The sequence below is a fragment of the Coturnix japonica genome, chromosome 4 (assembly GCF_001577835.2).
Source record: "Coturnix japonica isolate 7356 chromosome 4, Coturnix japonica 2.1, whole genome shotgun sequence".
Classification (NCBI taxonomy): Eukaryota; Metazoa; Chordata; class Aves; order Galliformes; family Phasianidae; genus Coturnix; species Coturnix japonica.
Genome location: NC_029519.1, coordinates 46,585,725 through 46,605,156, shown reverse-complemented (window position 1 = coordinate 46,605,156; position 19,432 = coordinate 46,585,725). Strand labels below are relative to the sequence as shown.

The 19,432-nt window shown below is 36.1% G+C and overlaps 1 long non-coding RNA gene across 1 annotated transcript; it reads right to left on the bottom strand.

Moving 5' to 3' along the window:
* Positions 1-7,761: 7,761 nt before the first annotated feature.
* On the bottom strand, positions 7,762-18,992 carry LOC107313534. The gene is made up of 6 exons (XR_001555042.2): positions 18,814-18,992; positions 17,990-18,085; positions 17,477-17,567; positions 15,812-15,955; positions 9,408-9,469; positions 7,762-8,093 (listed from the first exon to the last, which is right to left on the bottom strand). It is a non-coding gene; the product is annotated as an uncharacterized LOC107313534 (long non-coding RNA).
* Positions 18,993-19,432: the final 440 nt, after the last annotated feature.

Sequence of the window (19,432 nt, the reverse complement as noted above, 5' to 3'; positions counted from 1 at the left end):
TAAGAAAGGGGGGGAAGTGTATATATATACATTAAAAAAAAAAAAAAAAAAAAAAAAAAAAAAAAAAGGATTGGGAATGATTTTACCATTCTGGTATACAGTATAATCAGTACCATAGGATCATATCTTCAGAGACAGTAAGCAAACAAAAGTCACCTAAAAATAGGATAAATACGCCCTTTTGGAAATCAGATCATAACCCTCCTTAGGTATTAAAGTGCATCTACACTAGTCTCAGCATAAAGCCAAGGAATCACTTGTTACACTTAATGAGCTATTGCTCACTGTGCAGTCCCTAAATGAATTATTTTTATTGGTTTGACATTAAAATTACATGTCAGTAGTATTGTTTTCTCTTTTATTTCTCTTTCTCAAAGCACTGCTTAGTTATAGCTAAAGTTGGATGCAAAGTGATATATCCTCCTAGGATTAAACCACGTATTTTCAATAACATAGAGGTGAATTCAGCAGCTACGCAAAAGGCCAGACATAAAACTATGTCAGTTAAAACCCTGCACAGTACGATGATTTTGACAAGAGAAAATAAGAAACTGAAAGAGAAGTCATTTACCTTGTAGCCCAAACATATCTGTGACTTTCTTGGCAACAGTTTCATGCAACATTCTTCAGCTACTTCAGGACTATCTGAAGTGTTACAATGGATCATGTCCCAAATTCTACAGCATGCTCATCTCTGACAGTGACCAGAACTAAACATGAACTTCACCTTAGATAGATACAAATGTATCCATTCTCTAGAAAAAGCCAATTGCTAACAATGGGCTTAAGTCCTGAAATGATGAAACCTCGATCCTTTGGTCCCCCTGCACAAAGAACATATCACAATTCCCAGAAAATGAATTATTTTATAATAAATAAATAAATAAATAAATAATACAGAAGCTGTGTGAAATGAACATTTTCAAAAGCAATCTTGGCTGGGAGCTCAGTGCAGGAAATAACATTCTTCACTTTCTTGTGAATTATAAATATTAGGAATTAATAGAACTTTCACAAAGCACAAGGTAGGGGACCATTTAAACAAACAAAAATAAAAAAAAGAAAAAAAGAAAAAACAACTTGGAAATAAACAACTATTTAATTGGATCAGTATGACAAGAAATGCAACTATAACCAATGGTCCAGAGACATGTCATGACATTCAGCATCATGCCGACTCCTTCCTATATGTTCAGTCAATCATTAAATGGTCTTGATGTGACACAAATATCTAAGAACACCTTCCATTTGCTTTCATCAGGAGGGCCAAGCACAAGATTTCTATTGACAGTTCCTACCTTTAGTGATTTTCTATGTTCTGTAGGACAGATGTGAAGAGGTATAGGCCAGAAGAATACAAATTGCTTGAAATTTAATTGGAGACTTGACTATCTGCCAGACCACTCTAGAATCAGTAAGAAATCAAAAGGTCTTAAATCACATAGGCTTTAAATCATGTGGAGTTTACATTTATAATAAAACATGTATTTTATACATTTTTATATAAAACTTTCAAGCCAGATACTCTCTAAAACAAAATTATTCCTGTGATTAGATGTGCAGATTTTTAATGGTATTGGAATTTGAACATAGGAAGTCATAGCACTATTCCAAAACTGTGAAGATCAAATTTTAGACAATAAATAAATAAATAGCAAAAAGCCAATCTCAGATACCTGCTATAAGACTTCTAATTCCAGATTCATACTACTAAAATACAATGGACTTACATCGACAAATAATGAGACTCCACAAGTTTCTCCATGGACAAAGGTCTAAAGAACTTGAACAATCCTTGTTTAGGATAATCTCAGCTTTACAACACTTGTTATTTTCCACAAAGTGCTAACTATTACGTCTGATGCATCTTGTTGGAAATTTGGGATCTGCACGTCTTATGTTAAAGAATATTTGGATATTTCATATTTTTCTTGGACTCACATTCATTTTTGCCTTGGTGAGAGAATGAGGAGAAATTTGAAAAGATTTTTAGACATCTCAGTTCTCAAATCAGTGTTGAATGTTTTCTCACTACTTGACTCCAGCAAAATGAGGTCAACATAGTTCACACAGACTTGGAAGTAGGGACAGTATTTTATTCCAGGAAGATTAACTGTCACCTCAACCAAAGAAAGCAGATTCCTTTGTACTGTGACATGAGCTATAAAGATTATAGCTATGACATAGGCCAAGTTGTAAAGACACTTTTTTGACTTGACACTCACTCACTACCTCTGGATCAGTGTCAGGGTGTCAGTACATTAAGTCCAGATGATACAGCAGAAACTGCTTGTATAGATATCTATTCATGTGTGGCATCCCACTAAGTTCAGTGGAACTGTGCATTGAATATGAGATCAGTGCAAGAACAGAGATTTGACCTCAAGAATCTTGTGGCAGCAAGGTTGTCTAATTCCATATTTTATAAAGAGGTGTGAACACCTATACAGCTACATAAAAGCATAAATATTAAACTGACAACAGAAGCAATAAAACAACAGTAAGGCTAGTAAATTTAAGTAGTCAGTAGAAAAACAGCAGTATTGGATGCAGTAACCAAATACCATATATGTAGCTATTGGAAACCATGAGCCATATCAGGAAGCAATGGCAGCCTCATCCATAAGACATATTTATACTACTAGTTTTCTATGTTTGTATTATTTTCCTGTACCATTAGCTACTGGCTAATTCAAGTGCATTGCATCTTTATACACACTAGCCTTTTTTTACTATATTAATTAATTAAATATATTAATCATATATTAATTAAATATTACTTTATCTAAGTGCAGTGGCACCCAAACCAGTTAGGATTTTCTCCTGTATAGACAGGCCTCAAAGTGTCTACAAATGTTTGGCAATAAAAGGGTTGGTCAAAGAAACAGCCATGATGTTGAATGCTCATTTAACTGAGAAAAAGTTGTAGTGGTGTTGCTACCTATATATTTACCCACCACAGAGAGCTGTTCATGATGATCAGGTAGACACAGTCCAAATTCCCCTGCAAAGACTAAGTCTTAATTTACTACAATTTTGTGAGTGCCTGCCACTTGGCAAGTTCTATTTCATAGGAAAAAAAATATTGTTTCTTACAAATATGACAATATATTGCATATAGTCATCAGCAGATGTTTATCAGAACTCAGTGATCTCTTCATGCAAATAATCAATATGTATGTGTCTCTTCATCTGAAACAGCATTTCAGCAAATAATTCCTCAAGGTAAGCAAAGTTCATTTAGTAGCCAGATGAGGAAACCTGAGTTTTCCCATGTAAAAGAGGACTTGTTTCTGTTTTGTTTATATGAGATACGAGACCAAGTGAAATATACAGTTATTCTTAGAATTTCCTAATGTTTGGAAACACTGTTTGCAGTGTTTGGAGACATTTTCTGCAACATGTACCTAACGGAGGCAAAATCAGATTCTACAAAAAACAGTCACATAAAATAAAGCAACTTACATTTTTCTACAAATGTTTTTTTCCTGAATCTTGCAAAGCACTGGCAAAATAGAAACAGATAAACTGGAGGGATTCTTTTCAAGAAAGATTTTCTTCTTTAAGACATCTTCAAGGTAGTTTATTAATCAACATCCAAAATTATGTAGAAATATGTAATCTCAGAAGTTGAAGCTAGAACTTCAACTGTAACAGTGGTTTCTAGAAATAAGCACCTACACCTACATTACTGCGTACTGCAGACCATTAGGAAAAGCATTTAAGCCTGAAAAGTCTGTGTCTCACTCCAATTTATAGGAGGAAGAAGAGGTTCTTTGGTATATGTATAGCTGGCATGAGATTAAGAAACAATATTGGTCAAACCAGTTTATTACAAGTCTTAATCGGAGAGATGGGGAAGGAAAGGCAGGTGATAGAAAACAAGAAAGAAACAAGAATTGCATAAAGTAGGGGTACTCACCAGCAGGATCCAGCGGCAGTCCCATTGCAAGTCATTCCAATGATCCGAGGCAAAAGCATAGTGGGGGAGAGCAGCAACAGCGTGGCCAGCCTTGGGCAGCAAGCAGGTAGCAGGAACAAGATGCAGGGTAATTTCAAGAGCATGAAGCAGTATTCAGGTAGCAGGTCCAAGAGAGTCCATCAGTAAGCAGGACTTCTGTAGCGAGGGATCTGATGGTAGACGCCTTCACAGAATCACAGAATGATTCTTGTTCTTCTTGTTCTTCTTCAGCACACAGGCATCACATTGTGAGAAATCTGATGTCAGAAACCTTCTTGTTCTTCTTCAGCACACAGGTCTCAGGCTGTGAGGAATCTGTTGTCACAAACCTAACTTCATGGTTGCTGAAACCTCTTTTATATTCCTTTTTCCCTGCCTATGTGACATCTCTGGGTGCTTGGTTAAGAGTCATGTGCAGCACCACAAGATGGTCATCTTCCTCGAGAGAAGCCCACACAAAAGATTGCTTCCTGGCCATTCATCTGCAGCTTCTCTCTCTCTCCTGGCCTTGTCCATCTGTGTCCCTCAGACAAAGGATTTCTCAACCTTTGACCAGGACTTGCTTGGACTTGTTCATCTGTGCCCTTCAGTAGGCTTTGAGTCAATGGTATAAAAGAATAATCTCTTATTACATATCTCTTAGTCTTAGTCTGCCACTAAGGACCCAAATTCCAGGCAGTAAGCATCTGATGGGCAACTCTTTGGGGCTTTCTTATGTTAACATTTGTTTGTCTGTATGTTTATTAAACTCCAGATCAGACAGATACCAGGTCTGGTAGTCCTACAGCATCTGGAACACATCAGCAGCAATGCTGCTGCGTATCTTCCAGCATAGTATCATCTGAAAGGAATCCAGCTCACATAGTCCAAAATCACTTGTCAGTGCATACCAAAGCAAGGTAAGTGGGGACAACTGCAAGACCTTGTTCAAAAGTACACATCTGTGCACAGCTAAGACATGGAGGTAGATGGTCCCTATGTGTGTTCTTTGATGAACACACTGCAACACAGACTGGTAGAGCTCACAGAACATTTCCTACAGGTTTTCGGTCTATTTAAGAAATAATCAAAATTAATAATCATAATAACAGATCATATGAATAAAAAACTAAGGCATTACTCCTTCCCTGTGATACACATTTTCCACATACCAATTTGTCAATCAAAAACAGGCTTGCTACTTAAAAGAAAATGGAAGCAAGATATAGGCTAAAAACCTATGAAATGAATAAACTGACCAGATTAGCAATTTTTCTGTTAAGTTACAATGACATTACAGAAAAGTCTAAGAAATCCTACCCTAAGCACTTTCTTTGAAGATACTTTAAAACTGATGCAGTGTGCTGGCTCCAGCGTTATGGTGGGAGTCCACATATTTATCTTGATTTACTTAATCAGGAATAAAAAAACCTTGCATTGAAGTAGTTTGATGTAATGATGTAGGCTGTCTTCCTCTGAACATTAGTATGTAAAATGAAATGTAACTTTTTTTTAATTAAAAAAATTCTTCATATGCTCTTTTCCGTAAAATATAAACATCTGCTTAAGATCCCGATACAGTAACACAATATGTGCAGCTTTCACAGTTATGAATAAACACTTTTTAAAACACAATACTGTAAAATCTGTTCCTCCTCCATTTGCCTGCCAAATTCAGAGTTCAAAAATGTCTGATCTGGGTTCACTAATCTGTTTTTGGCTCGCTTGTATCTCTTAGGAGCTGCAAAGGTGGAGGGAGACAGACATGGGTGGTACTACTCCATCATCTCACAAGTTAGTGAGCACTGGCACACACGTGTCAGATCCAGAACACATTGTGCTTCCCACTGCCAGCCATAGAAAAAGGTGTTGGAGGCAGCAAAGTCACACTGAGGCCATGACCAAAGCAACAGAGCTCAGACAGAGGACCCATTTGAGGAAATAAATGTATCTGTGCAGCTCAAGACTCCTGTGAATTTTGTTTGGTAAGCAAGACTCACAAGCACTAATTAGGTCTGGTGTCAAATCCTTAACTGAAAATATCTTTGATCTGACATGCTGTGATCAATTATACCCACCAATGACACCATTCGAGGACTTAACAGGCATGAAAAGATTATTTCCAACATATGACATTTTATGAAAAAGAATGGCTACAACATACAATTATAGCCTGGAATCCCATTAGATAGAACTAGCAGCTGTGTTTTAACAGCTTTCTGTTCAGGCTACACAGAACTGAAATGAAAATCTTGCAATACTTCTTCAGGCCTATCCTAAGGATTTAGTTTGTACTACTCTCTTTTCAGAAATAGGCAGATGAAGGCAAAATAAAACTGTAAATTTATTGTGCATGCACAAGAAACAAAAGGAAAACTTCCATAGAGAATTTACTTATTTACATGCTAGTCCCAGACTACAAATGTCTTTAACAGACTTTTAATACTTCCCCTGTCATCTGAAGATAGGAACCAAGTTTATGGAACTACTTTAAAATTCTACTTTAGAGTTATTCATGATAGCTTAATTTACAGTGGTTTAGCCAGTGATATTTCTGTACACTATTTCATGCATTGAAGTTGTCCGTCAAGGTAAATGAATAGAAAGATATTTTATTTTATCTTTCATATCAGCTTACCTTGTGAATATCACAGTATTCTGGCAGCCATTCTGAAAAGTATCACCTTGTATCTGAGAGGCATTTAGTCTGAATGCATTTTGTTCCTGTCTGGTAAATCAGTTATGATTAGATTTACTTATTATGAGTTATGCAGTTATCAGGTCTTTATAAAAGGCCAACCTCCCCAAACCTGATGCTTTTCCAGGGGATGTTCCTTTCTTTATTCTGTTCCATTTCATTCTCTTGTTTCATTTTCTCCTGATGGAAGACTCTGCCAAATATTTCAAAGTCCTTTTTGGCAAGTAGTAAAATAATTTGGATGGAGTATACTGCAATTAGAATTTTTTGGCAGGTTCCAAATTTTGGATGCTGATGAGAAGAGTATCAGTTTTAGTGTTCATGACCAGTTCATTATTTCAGATAATTTCCTGTCACAAAGCACAATTGCTACAGACTGTGTTTGCTTAGAAAATCAGCAAGGAGACATATCACAATTTCTATGGTTTTTTTTCCCCAAGTGCTGATAACATTAAATAACTCTGTTTTTCTCATTCCATCTGTCTCTTGCTCAAGCTTAACTCATAAAATCTTATTTTTCTTCTCAACCTTCTGTGTCAGAAAAGTGTTTCTTACTCTCCAGAATGTAATATCATGTCGCTTATTATACAATCAAAAGTTTTAAAACACATGGAGTGATGCATTTGCATTTCTGTCATTAGAGGCCAAATTCAATTATTCTCTCTTTTGCTTGGCTTTGCCACCACAAAAAAATCACATGCATCCCACTAAAACACATTTTTGGGTGGTGGGGTTTTGAGGGCAAGGGCTGTGACCATATGCATGTTTGTGCACTCCAGAAGCCATGCAACATTTTTACTGGATCCTGTTCTAGATTTCTGTCAGCGCTTCCTTTATACATCCTTGTTTTGATACAGATTACAAACTGCTCATGAAGAAATCTATCCTTGACTGAAAGACTATTTTGTTGGGATGGTGGTGTTAAGTACCAGGCTAGAAGATCTGGTCTTTCTAGACCCTAAGATTACAAAGAAAACATACTTTGCGAGAGTTCAGAAACATTTTACCAGATAAAGATTTGTTTTCTCTGTGCTTAACAGTAAAAGCATTAGGCAAGCTGTTTGCTGGAGTTTGTATTTTCCCTACATCACTTTTCCAATGAAAAATTCCAATGAAACCATCAGTAACAGACCACAACGCAAGACATGCCATTATACACATTTTTTTTTTTCTCTGTGCAGGAAAAATCCTAATGGTTGGTGTTATTTCATGCTCACAGACTTAGTTATCACCGTATGAGACAAAAATTCATAAAACTAAATCACGAACAGAGCGCACTGAAGTGAAAGAAGGGTCACTATCCATGTCTTCATGGTCAGAGAGGGCTGTTTTTCTTAAAAGATATTTAAATTTCACTACTTGAAAACAAAATTGCATTTACCTATAAAAGCATCCTCAGTTTCTCACTGCCATCCCAAGTACATGCCATTTTTCTTCCCACAGACAGAGCTGTACCTGAACAGACCATAATTACATTTAAATTAGCAAAGAGACATGGTGGTTAATGCATTAAGTTTCACCAATTTGGTTTCAGAAATCGAATTCATATTTCATAAGTTCAAGGCTAGTGATAAGCCGAAGAACAGAAGTTCACTGTTGAAAATGCTACTTAAGCTCACAAGAGGCCAGAATACAGTTGAGAGAATTGCACTGAATTCAGGTTTCTGGAAGCAGTAATCAAGAGTCACGCATTGCAGGGAGAGCCATCCACATGGCCTCTTGTGGTACTGTTTTCATTAGTATTGTAAATAATTTGATATGAGTGATCTTGGCAACATCAGTGGCTGAGTACTGCAGAAGCTGCATAATAAAGTATTGATGATTTGCAGAAACCTTTGAGTATTTATATCTTCAGCAGACCATCAAATCCAAGAAACACTTTGGTCAGTTAATAATTATCTTGGGAAGAAAACTAGTAGTGTCATTGTCAAGGATTCTACATTCTATCAAATGACTTAAATCAGCTTTCATTAGTTGGGGTGACAGATGTGCTCAAAAGTTATGTAGAATTTACATTATTTCTAAAAGGGAATTGTGACTTATTATCAATCTTTACTGTTTTCATCACCTTGGCCATACCAGCTATTTATGTCAATCTCAGTAACTGGTTACATGTACATGCAGCTGCAGTACAAGAAAGCTTATGAATCCTGTTCATTTTATTTGTTGTAACAGTGTTCTAATCTTGAGTAGCTGTCAGTTTCCTAGATCTCTAATTAGCTTCATCGTGCATGATAAACAGGAAAAAATCCATATCTTTAAAATAAACATTCATTAGGGATAAGCTGTAAAAGCTTTCTTGTTTAAATGAAGATAGACCAAGCTCTTAGAGAAATCCATGAGAGCTACACATTGGACACCTGCAAGGATCTGAGCCTCTGTTCTCTGCACTGAGACTGAGCTCCTGGTATTCCATTCCTTCTTGCAACGTACTGACAGAGTTAGAAGAAAAGCTGGAATTGCAGCTTTCTTTTTTGTGTCATTCTTCTTAAATCCAAGACCAAGTACTTAATTAAAACAACATTATATTAACACATCCATATTTCAACTAAATAAAAAGGAATCCTTCACATACATAAACTAGTTATTAATAGGAACTAGAAGTTCAAAGCACAAACAACAGCATATTCCCCAAGATGACTAATTCTCCTGAAGACTGAAGGTAAAGCCTAAAATGTAGCTTCCTCCAGTAAATAGTAAACAAGTATGTTATACCTTTGTTTTATTTCATAAGCACGTAAAACAACAGAGGTCATTTCTAGTGCTTACCTCATACCTCAAGGAAAAGTATTTCCTTCTGCACAGAGTATTCTACACTTAGCATACTGAACCTAGCAAAAGAAAAAAAAAAAAAATAAGTCCACCATCTTAATGATTACAATTACAAAAAGAAAAATAAAGGGCTAAATGCTTGTTCAATGAAATTTGTGGCATCAGCAAAGCCTGATGTCAAACTCAAAATGGTTCAAAAGCAAGCTTTTGAAGCGAAGTGGGGGAATAAGTGATTAGATATCATCGGTCTATTGAAAAACAGACGATAATGTTACAACAAGTGACTTTTTTGAGTTAATTCTGAAACGTTGCATCTTTGTTTAGCTAACAACAACAACAAAAAAACAACTATGTAAGAATTCTGTCCATCTGCATCAAGCAAACTACATGGTCCTCTTTCCAAAACAATGAATGAACTGAGTTCTGCTAAATGGAGAATAAAAGAAGTATTTCTGTTCACACGTAGATAGGAGATGGCATGAGCAGTTAAGATATTTTAGAGACAAGATTTTTTAAATGGAAAAATAAGCTGAAATTGAAGGTGAGCCTTTATGTCTCTATGTCCTTATGTTCCTATTAAAACTGTCACACCATTGGCTTTTCCTCAGTTTCCCTAGTTATCTGGATGAAGATTCCTGGCAAACACGAGATCAGAGTTAACAGTACCAAGACTGCTAATGAGGAGCTTCCACATCCATTCAGGAAGTGGATGGAGGAACTGGGAACATATATGTAGGAACTGCCTTGGAGAGCTACTGGGGGTTATATACAGCCACTTTTCTGGAATAACAAAGAGAATCCACTGTGACAAATACCCAGAGATTCTTGGGCCAGCAAATAATTCCTGGGGCTATTTCCTATTTCAGTGTATTTTTGGATTGTGGATGATAGGCTGGCATCAACAATTGCCAGCTGAACTAAGCTGAGCTAAGAACTTCCTTCTAAAGGAAAACAAGCCAGTAATACTGCAGTGCAGATTTCTGAGGCCTACATCACTCTTCCGTAGTGTTTCTGCTCTGGAATGGTCTTATCTTGAACAGAGCTGAGATTTAATTATTGAGTTGAAAACTCCCTATAATTATAAGCCTGAAGAACAGATGAACTTATTTGATTTACACCATATGAAGACAAAACCCTGGGCCAGATTAGATAGCTTAGTTTACAAATAATAAATGAGATCATTTGACCCAGAAATATTTGGTTAAAAGTTTGTACAAGTTTGTCTATCATATGGAAAATGTACACAAACACACAGAAACATAAAAAGCACCTTCCTGTGTGTTTTCAAAGGCTTTTCAAAAGCATGCACTTCACACAAATATTGAATCCCTTTGAGCTTGCATAAATAAAACTTGTAATATTATTGAAAAGTACCTACAGAACACTCTAAGAAAACACTGCAAGTTATTACAACTTTTGCTATCTTAAATGATCTAATGGTCACCCACAAATTGGGCAACTGGTTACTTAATATACATCATGTGATTTTTCATTTTCTTGATTAGATTAAGCAAATCTGAGCCAGGGGCTCAAAATGTGCTTTTCATGAGTGTTCATATGAACAAAAAGGTACTTTCACTAATATTCACAGAAGGAAAATAAGAGCCCCAGGTCAGGAAATCACTAAAGCATGTGTTTAATTCCATCCCTCCTTAAGAAAGGAGCTACGCATACAATTAAGTCACATTGCTTTACCGCTGTCTGAATAGGGCTGCTTTTCTGAAACAGAACCAACAAAGAGACTGCCACAGTTCAATCTTCTTTAAATACTTAAGACAGTTTACAGAAAGTGAAGACTTCTGATTTATTTCAAAGGCCACTGCCTTTTAAAAGCAACTGATTTTGCATTTTTCTAACTTCTACTAGTTTGTATTCAGTTAACACATGCTTTCATCCCTCTGTCCTTAAATTCTGATCTCCTAGTGTGTCAAAATACAGTTAATAGAATAGCCACCACATGTTTAATTACACAAAATTTGTGTTTTCAAGTTGGATTCAAAAATGATTGGAGCTAATAGAATGATTTAATTGATTTCAATGTGAGTTGAATGAAGAACTGATAGTTTAATTCCAGACACCTTAACATTCTCTCTGTGGTGCTGATCCAGCTCTCAGTAAAGTCAACGAGAGGATTTGAGTTGGGATTTGGATCATACCTCTGTTCTCCTAGGAGTCAAATTTCCTTTGTCAATTTGCACACGCACATATACTCAGATCTAAATGAAAACAAATGTTTGGCAACCTGTGTCACAAAGTCCAAATCTGTATCTGTATATTTGGGCCAAACCAAAATTTTTACGCTTGACAAAAACATCATTATGCTGATCTGGTTTTGTTTTTTTTGCTTACTAACAATTGTTTAACTATAAATCCTTTTTTTTCCTTTTCTGTTTTTTTTTTTTTTTTTTTTTTTTTTTTAAATACAGTGACAGAAGAGTACAGTTAGAGAAAGTGAGAAGGGATTTCTATGCAAAACTCCATGTTCTGGCTTGTCATAACTTTGACAAAAATAATCCTCTCAGACTAGAAATTTCCATGCTTGGTCTCCATCAAGGGTAATTCTATCTTAGCCAAGTATGAAGAAATTTGGTTCAGCTCCCTCCCAGTTTCCAAAATATAAAAGATTTCTCATTTAGGATTCATTCTATGCTCAAAACAAAAGAGATGTGGGCCAGCTTCCCAGAGGTGAGGAGCTCTTGCAGTTCTCATTGGCATTACTGTTGCTAAAATCAGCTTCTGTGTTTTTAAAATGTGAGTACCAAGGGGATTATGGAATACAGACTTGAACACAATGACCAAATCGGGGCCTTAGTTAGCATGGTCATGGAAAATAAAAATGTTCTTCGTGTGCTGAAAGAATCATGCTAACATAGCAGTTTTCATGGTAGCATGTAAGGACAGGAACAACATAAATACTGGGGAAGACTGAGATGAAAAAGTATGTAGATCTTGCAAATTTTAAGTTTCATACTTAAAACAACTAAGGAAGCTTTTTCTACTATGTGGAGTAGAAAGTTTTCAATTTATACAGTCAATGTCTCCAGACAGTACAGAACTCTAAACCTACAGACCATCTTGAAAAGGAATCCTTAGATCCAGGGACAGTAACTGTTCCAGCCCTTGTATTTTCCCCCAGAGCAGTGCAAAAATTCTCCAGTATCGGGGCTGGAAGATCATTTCTATGTGGTCCTCCCCTTTAAGTACTGTCTCAGAGTATTAAATACCTGTCCAGATCATTCTGCAATGTATGGAGAATGCATACATTCTCCAGTATGTGAGAATGTATGCATACATTCTCACATGTATGTGAGAATACATGTGAGGCAGTTATTTACCCTTGTACCACTCTACTTTTTCCTAAATGAAAGAAATACCTTCAGATTATTTGTCTAACCAGGTTCTCAAGATATCAGATAATCACCTTAAATCAGTGTGATAAGGACGTAGGAAATAAATATTGAAAAACAGTACCTAAGAATCATTGAAGATGCACCAAAAAAAAAAATAAAAAATACCACAAGCTTGACCAAGTAAGAATCAAATTCCTGTGATCTCAAAGCTGTTTGCTTTGTTAAACTCATCAGTTTTGTTAAACTCATCAGTAATCTGAGTCTTTTGCCTTTTTTTTTTTTTTAATTAAACTCAGAATTTGCAGAGCCTGAGAAATCCTTTAAGTAATAACAATGAAATCATAAGTTTGTAGTGACAATTTGAAATAGTATTAATGGATAGTATAGTTATCAAGAAGCTGCTTAGTAAATAAATGCATCTCAAAATGTAAAGGAGTTATAAAACATCTTCAAGCATTAAAGAAACCTAAGATTAGCAAGGCAGTGAGTAAATAAATGCATCTCAAAATGTAAAGGAGTTATAAAACATCTTCAAGCATTAAAGAAACCTAAGATTAGCAAGGCAGTGAGGTAGAAAAAGTCAGGGCAAATGAGAAGCACCAGTGAAGAATCTGGTACATGGCACTGAACAAAGTGTAATTTCTGTACAGGTTTTCCTTCTGACCTGTGGCAAAACAATTAATTTCTGAGTTATTTTGTCTGTTCTGGTTACTGGTCACTCTTCACTACAATAGGACTTCATCCCAATTAGACTTTCAAAACATTACTCAAGGAAAAGTATTAGGATAGAAAGACTAAATTGACTAACATCAAGCCCCTAATTTGAGATCAAAAAGAAAGGAATGCTACCACCCAGGACAGAAATTAACTGTAATCTGAAGGTCATCTTCATCTAGACAGAGAAAATAATATAGATCACATCAGATTTCCATAGTTTGCCTGGCTACTTACAATTTACAAAAGAAAACTGGGTCAGTGAAACAGCTCACAAGCCTACTGTGGCATTTATCTACTTTGATTGTTTCATATGCCTTGCTGCTGCTTTTAATGTCATGAAGTGAAAAAACAAAAAGCAAACAAAGTAGAAGAGAATAATGCATAAATTCCTCTAGAAATAAATAGACCTCAAATTAGAGAGCAGCAGTAGCCACTTCCAAACGGACAGACCAGTAAAAGCTAGTATGCTGTAAGAGTCCCAAGTGATTATATATGTCAAAAAGCCTGAATGATTTGTTCATTCATCTCCAGGCAGGTATTGACAACAGCTCATTCTAAAGGTGAGGCCACATATTGTGTTGACGACTTATATTTAATACTCACAACAAACACATCTGTCCTCTGGCTGTCAAGGTTGTTTTCAAATGTCTAGTTTTTCCATACTGACCACTTGTCTCAAAAAGCCAAAATATACAATTGGGAAGAAGAAGAGGAAAGCCTTTGTCCGGAAACAGTTTTGGAAATCTGTGTTAGCACTGTGAAGATTTTATTTTTCTTCAAAACCTGAGTACCTTGATTACAAAATCCCCTATCATCTACCAAGACAGATGTATAACATTAGCCTATCCACCAACTAATATTTATAAGTTTTTTTGTTTGTTTGCTTTTTTTTTTTTTTTTTTTTTTTAAACTGTGTGTTGAAGAACTACTCTCACAACAGCCAGTAGAGCTCAATTTATTTATTTTTAAGTTCTGTGCCACAGTCTCACAGCACTGGAGGCTCTGTCTCTGAAAACACAAGACTAAACATATAAAATCTATCAGAGAAACTTCAGATTAGTACATTTGACAGAACAGAAGGACAAGTCTTCAAGTTGCTTTACTTAGCAAGATTTGGAAGAAATGCACTGACTGTACATTCTCTACCCTCATTATATTCTTGGAGTTTTGACTTCCTCTGTTACTCCCTAGCCACAGATAGGTATCTAAACATAGGGAAGGCAGACTGTTTTCACAGCTGCTATTACCGTGTTATACCTATGTACTGCAGGCCACACAGGGGGAGAACAGTCATTTGACTATTAAAATAATAAGATGTAGTTTAAATCAACGGACTTTAATTGTGCTCCTTAACATTCAGTTTTCTACCTAGGAAAAATGTTGCTATGAAAAGGAGAGTAGGTTTCTTTGAGGAGACAGAACAGAAAAGAATGCAAGCCACCAACACTTTGAAGCCCTTTGGCTGTACTAGAAAGCACCTACATGACTGTGTGTTTCTAAACCTATCGTTGCCTTTCAGAACCTAATCACCTGGTGGGGCAATGTGACACCTCAGAAATGTAATTTCCTCCTCCTGAAAACCACTAAGGAGATAAAATAATAAGAGTCCAAAATGTAAAACTTTCATCAAAACACCATCCCAAACCCAAACAAATACTCTGAAGCATTTTTTTAAAATTGCAGAACAAGACACTTATATTTAGTATAGGTCTCAGTATATTACTAGTAACACCACAGTTTTACTTCACTATCCATTGCTGGCTCTGATTGGTCAATGCAATTGTCCAGTGGCCTAAAAAGTAACTTTCTTCCCTTTATAAGTGCAGGTTGGGAACATAAGAAAATAGTCCTGTAATCGGTATGCCTGTTGGTAAGGCCAGAGGACGTGACAAGGACTCTGAAATATTTAAGAATTCATTGTCCAAATCTGCAACTTTTGGAAATTCATGTAGGTCCATTACAATGAATGGAGTTTTGCCAATAGGCCAAATGATGACATGCCTAGTAGAACAAAAGAAATCCAGCATTGGTTAGCATTTTTATTGTTCTAACTCTTTTGCAGATTTAGAAAATTCAAGACAATGCCTTAAAATATCCCTACCAGTTATTATTCCAAGACCAATGGTTTCTTAATAATACAGGCAAAATGTGTCTGGAATTTAGAAAAACAGTGTATTACCACAGTGTATTATCCAACAACAAAACAACCAAAAAACTATGTTGCATATCCAGAACAAAAAATAAAATAAAATCATGGCTGTTAGAAAACAAGAAAAAGTACATCATAAAAAAGAAAATACTACTAAGACTAAAAATCTATAAAGTAACACTGACCTTTTTATATACCTCATAAACAGCACAGAAATATTCCTGCTTCTGCCAAACGTTTCACTTTGCAATGGCGTTCCAGATTTTCATTAGCATCATAGCCACTCAAACTGATAGCCATTTGCTCATATTTGTTTCTCTCTTTTTCGTCTAGGAAAAAAACAAAAACACCCCACAGGTCTGTGCTACATTGTTATGACATCTCTTGATTGTTAAACAGCAAAGGGATGACAATACTCAGGTCTGGGATGTGCCCAAATTAGAAATGCAAGCTCAAGCTTAGATATTGGAAAAGGCTGGATTTGGAATAAGATCTTTCCTCAAAACCAAATGTTGCAAAAGTACCATTTACCTTCCAAACTGGGCAGCACCCAGGAGGTCATTAGTGATATTAGCATCACTTCCTTCACAAACAGGCTTCAACAAATACAGCAATTAAACAAATACGAGCTTATTTTTATTTAGTTTTTTCGAGTTGAGTCTGGTAAGGCAATCAAGCACGAGGAGTCAAGATGGTTGGTTTTGCAACAAATACTCTCCCTTAGGAATACAGCAATAGGAGAGGCCTCAGATGCTACTGAATTCAGTTGCTTCTCATCACAGGGAACCTTGGCATAATGCATTTTTTGTAATTGGTTTCCAATCTATCTTAAAAATAAGTAAAGGAGGAGATAGTTCTTTCTATCACACCAGTGGTACTGAGTTTCATATGTTTCATGAATCATAGGAGCACCAGTCAGGATTTATGCCAGACCTCTGTGGTAGGCTCCAAATTGATTTTCACCAACTATAAAGCACTTTATTTTCCCATTGTTGGGAGGTTTTTTTGTTCTTTTTTTTTTTGTTGTTGTTTTTTGTTGTTGTTGTTGCATTTTTTTTGCCCCCCAGAGTGGTTAAGCCACACAAGTCTCTGGATTTGTTTGTTTTTATTCCCCCTCCAACTCTGAATCTATTAAAAATGCTCTGTAGATGAGCAGAAATGAAAATCTCTGAGCAGCAATACTTCAGGCCCTGACTCAGGGAAGTATTTAAACACACATCAACTTTAAACCTTGTTTAAGGTGCTTCTTCAGAGCTGGCACCTCTTGTAAGAACAGTGCACACATGTGTTGGCAAACAAGGATAGCATTTAAGGCCCTCTTGAACATAACTTGAAGAATAAGTATGTGTGTTTTATGAGAATAATCTGGTTATTCTCAGAAGACTTTAGTGGAATATTTGACAACTGAAAATTAAAACAGTTTAAATTGCTTGCTAATCATATTCTTTCTTTAAAAATAATAAAAAAAAAACCAGTTCAAATCTATTAAAAATATTTATTTCTCTACTACAATAGGAAAACAAAAGCCTTTCATTAGATTTGTAATATAGAACAGGAATTTATGCTGCTGTGTAGGCCACAGAAAAAAGGTACTGACTGTGTAAGTCTCAGACTTGGATTCTGAAATTACCTATCCCAAAAATTCAGAACTGTTGGATCCAGTACCCACAACCAATTAGAAGAATCAGCTTCTTAATATCTACACTGTTAGATTTTGAAATGATAGTAATAGCTACATTTTATCATAAGACATTTTGATACATAAAAAGTTTCAGAACAAGAAAAGCAGTTAGCTAAAATTGATGCTGCTATGTAAGAATGTAAAAGAGTGTGTGGAATGAAATCCTCACCAAATATTGTCTCAGCTGCTTTGGAGTACACTTTGCAATCACAGTACCCGATTCCTCATCAGAAATGTTCAACACCTCAGGAGTTTGGGTCCTGTTACAAAAGAAACAGTTTGAAGGAACTGGAAATGAAAATAATCTTTGTAGCAGATCACGTGGACATCATAAGCTCACTGTTAGAAAATACTGGAAATTAATAAAAGGAAAGCAGAATGATTCCTTTGTATAAAGCACGCTAACATTCAGGAAGGATTAGGCCAGAAGATAGGAAACACCACTTACAGAACAATGAAGACAGGAATAATCAAGTTGAATTGAAAAGTGGAGTTTTAAAAGAATGAACTTCATTTGTTGGATGCCTAAGTAAAAGGCATGGACTCCATAATACCATATAAATTTATCCTGGTCAGTAATTTATTTTAACAACTCCACATGACTCAGTAGTGGAATAAATCCTATGATGTGGTTAGATATGAAAAGCATTATTATTTTAATATTAAGTATAATTGTGATTACCTGTATTTTCAGTTTCTTCACAAGAGCAGTCATAATCAGTTTAGTCCCAAATTTGGCACGTGTCGGCATGTGATTTTATTATTTAACTCCACACTCCTAAAGTTCACAAAGAATAAACCTGATGAAGTACACATGCATTTTAACAAGTAAAAGGGACAAATGAATTCATTGTCTAATGAAGTAGTTTTATAATATCTAGACATAGGCTGAACCAAGCTGCAAGCTATTAAAACAAATCATACAGGCTTTAATTACAACCCAAATCTGCGTTATTAGAATAATAAAATGACTCTAAAATAAATATTATGGAAGTCATGTTGTCCCTACAAATGAGCGCAGCATGAGACAGGGATGCAATAAAACACTCTAACTTTAACATATTGTATGAAACAATGTGGCATCCCACAGAGCCAAAAAAACAAGAGTAACTCTGGCCTTTCATAACTACAGGCAAAATTATCCTTTCCTGCAATTCGTCTTTTTTGGCCACATCCACCAGACTTGCAGAATTCTTTAGCACTATGGGAATCTATGAGTGCAGAGGACAGAGCATGGGGGCAGTTCTAGCAGCTCATTCAGACTTGCTGTACACATTGATCTTCCTGTCTGCACGCCCTCCACTTCTAAAAATTTAGGTTAATCTCCCAGAGAGGAGTAGGCAGGGAGAGTTACAAATTTCAAGACTTCAAGGTGATGATGGCTCACTCCCTGCCAGGTGCTGAGTGCTTTCCAACTCCCACCAACCCAATTGCCAACAGAAGTCACACTGCATGCTGAGCATGTCACACTGCATACTGCCATGGAGGTGAGCTTTGCTTGCACACCTGCAGTGAGGTGATGGAGTTGGTGCACAGCAGTATAAGCCAGCTGGGTTTCATCTCATATTCCCTGGGGAGGAGCATTGCTGAGAGTCCCTGCAGATCTCCAGTTCTGGGGGACGTCAAGTCACAGTGATGTTAGAAGCCAGATGCTGTGATACAGAGTGAGGGACTTGTTCAGCTCCACTGTGAAAATAGTCTCAGTTTAAACAATAAATTCTGGCATTAGTACGGCAGTAAAATACAACAGAGAAGTCATTCTTGAGATTATCCATGCAAAGAACATTATTCATATGACATTCGTATATGAGATTTGGGAGGGTCAGCCATAAGTGGTTTTGTTTTTTTCTGGACAACTGCTGATCTCCAAATACATGATCTGGTATAATTTCTTAAAATAATCTGCTATTTTAGAATACTTGATATGTGATTATGACACTTATGATCTACTGCAGAGCCTATATGTTAAAGCTGGCAAAGTACAGAAATATTTTAACCACAGTATTTGCTGCCATTTCCTATATCATCACATCACACATTGATTCTGACAACAGAAAGATGACATGGGCACTGAAACAGTTGAATTTAAACAGAAGGTCATAGTTCTTATTTAAACATGTATATC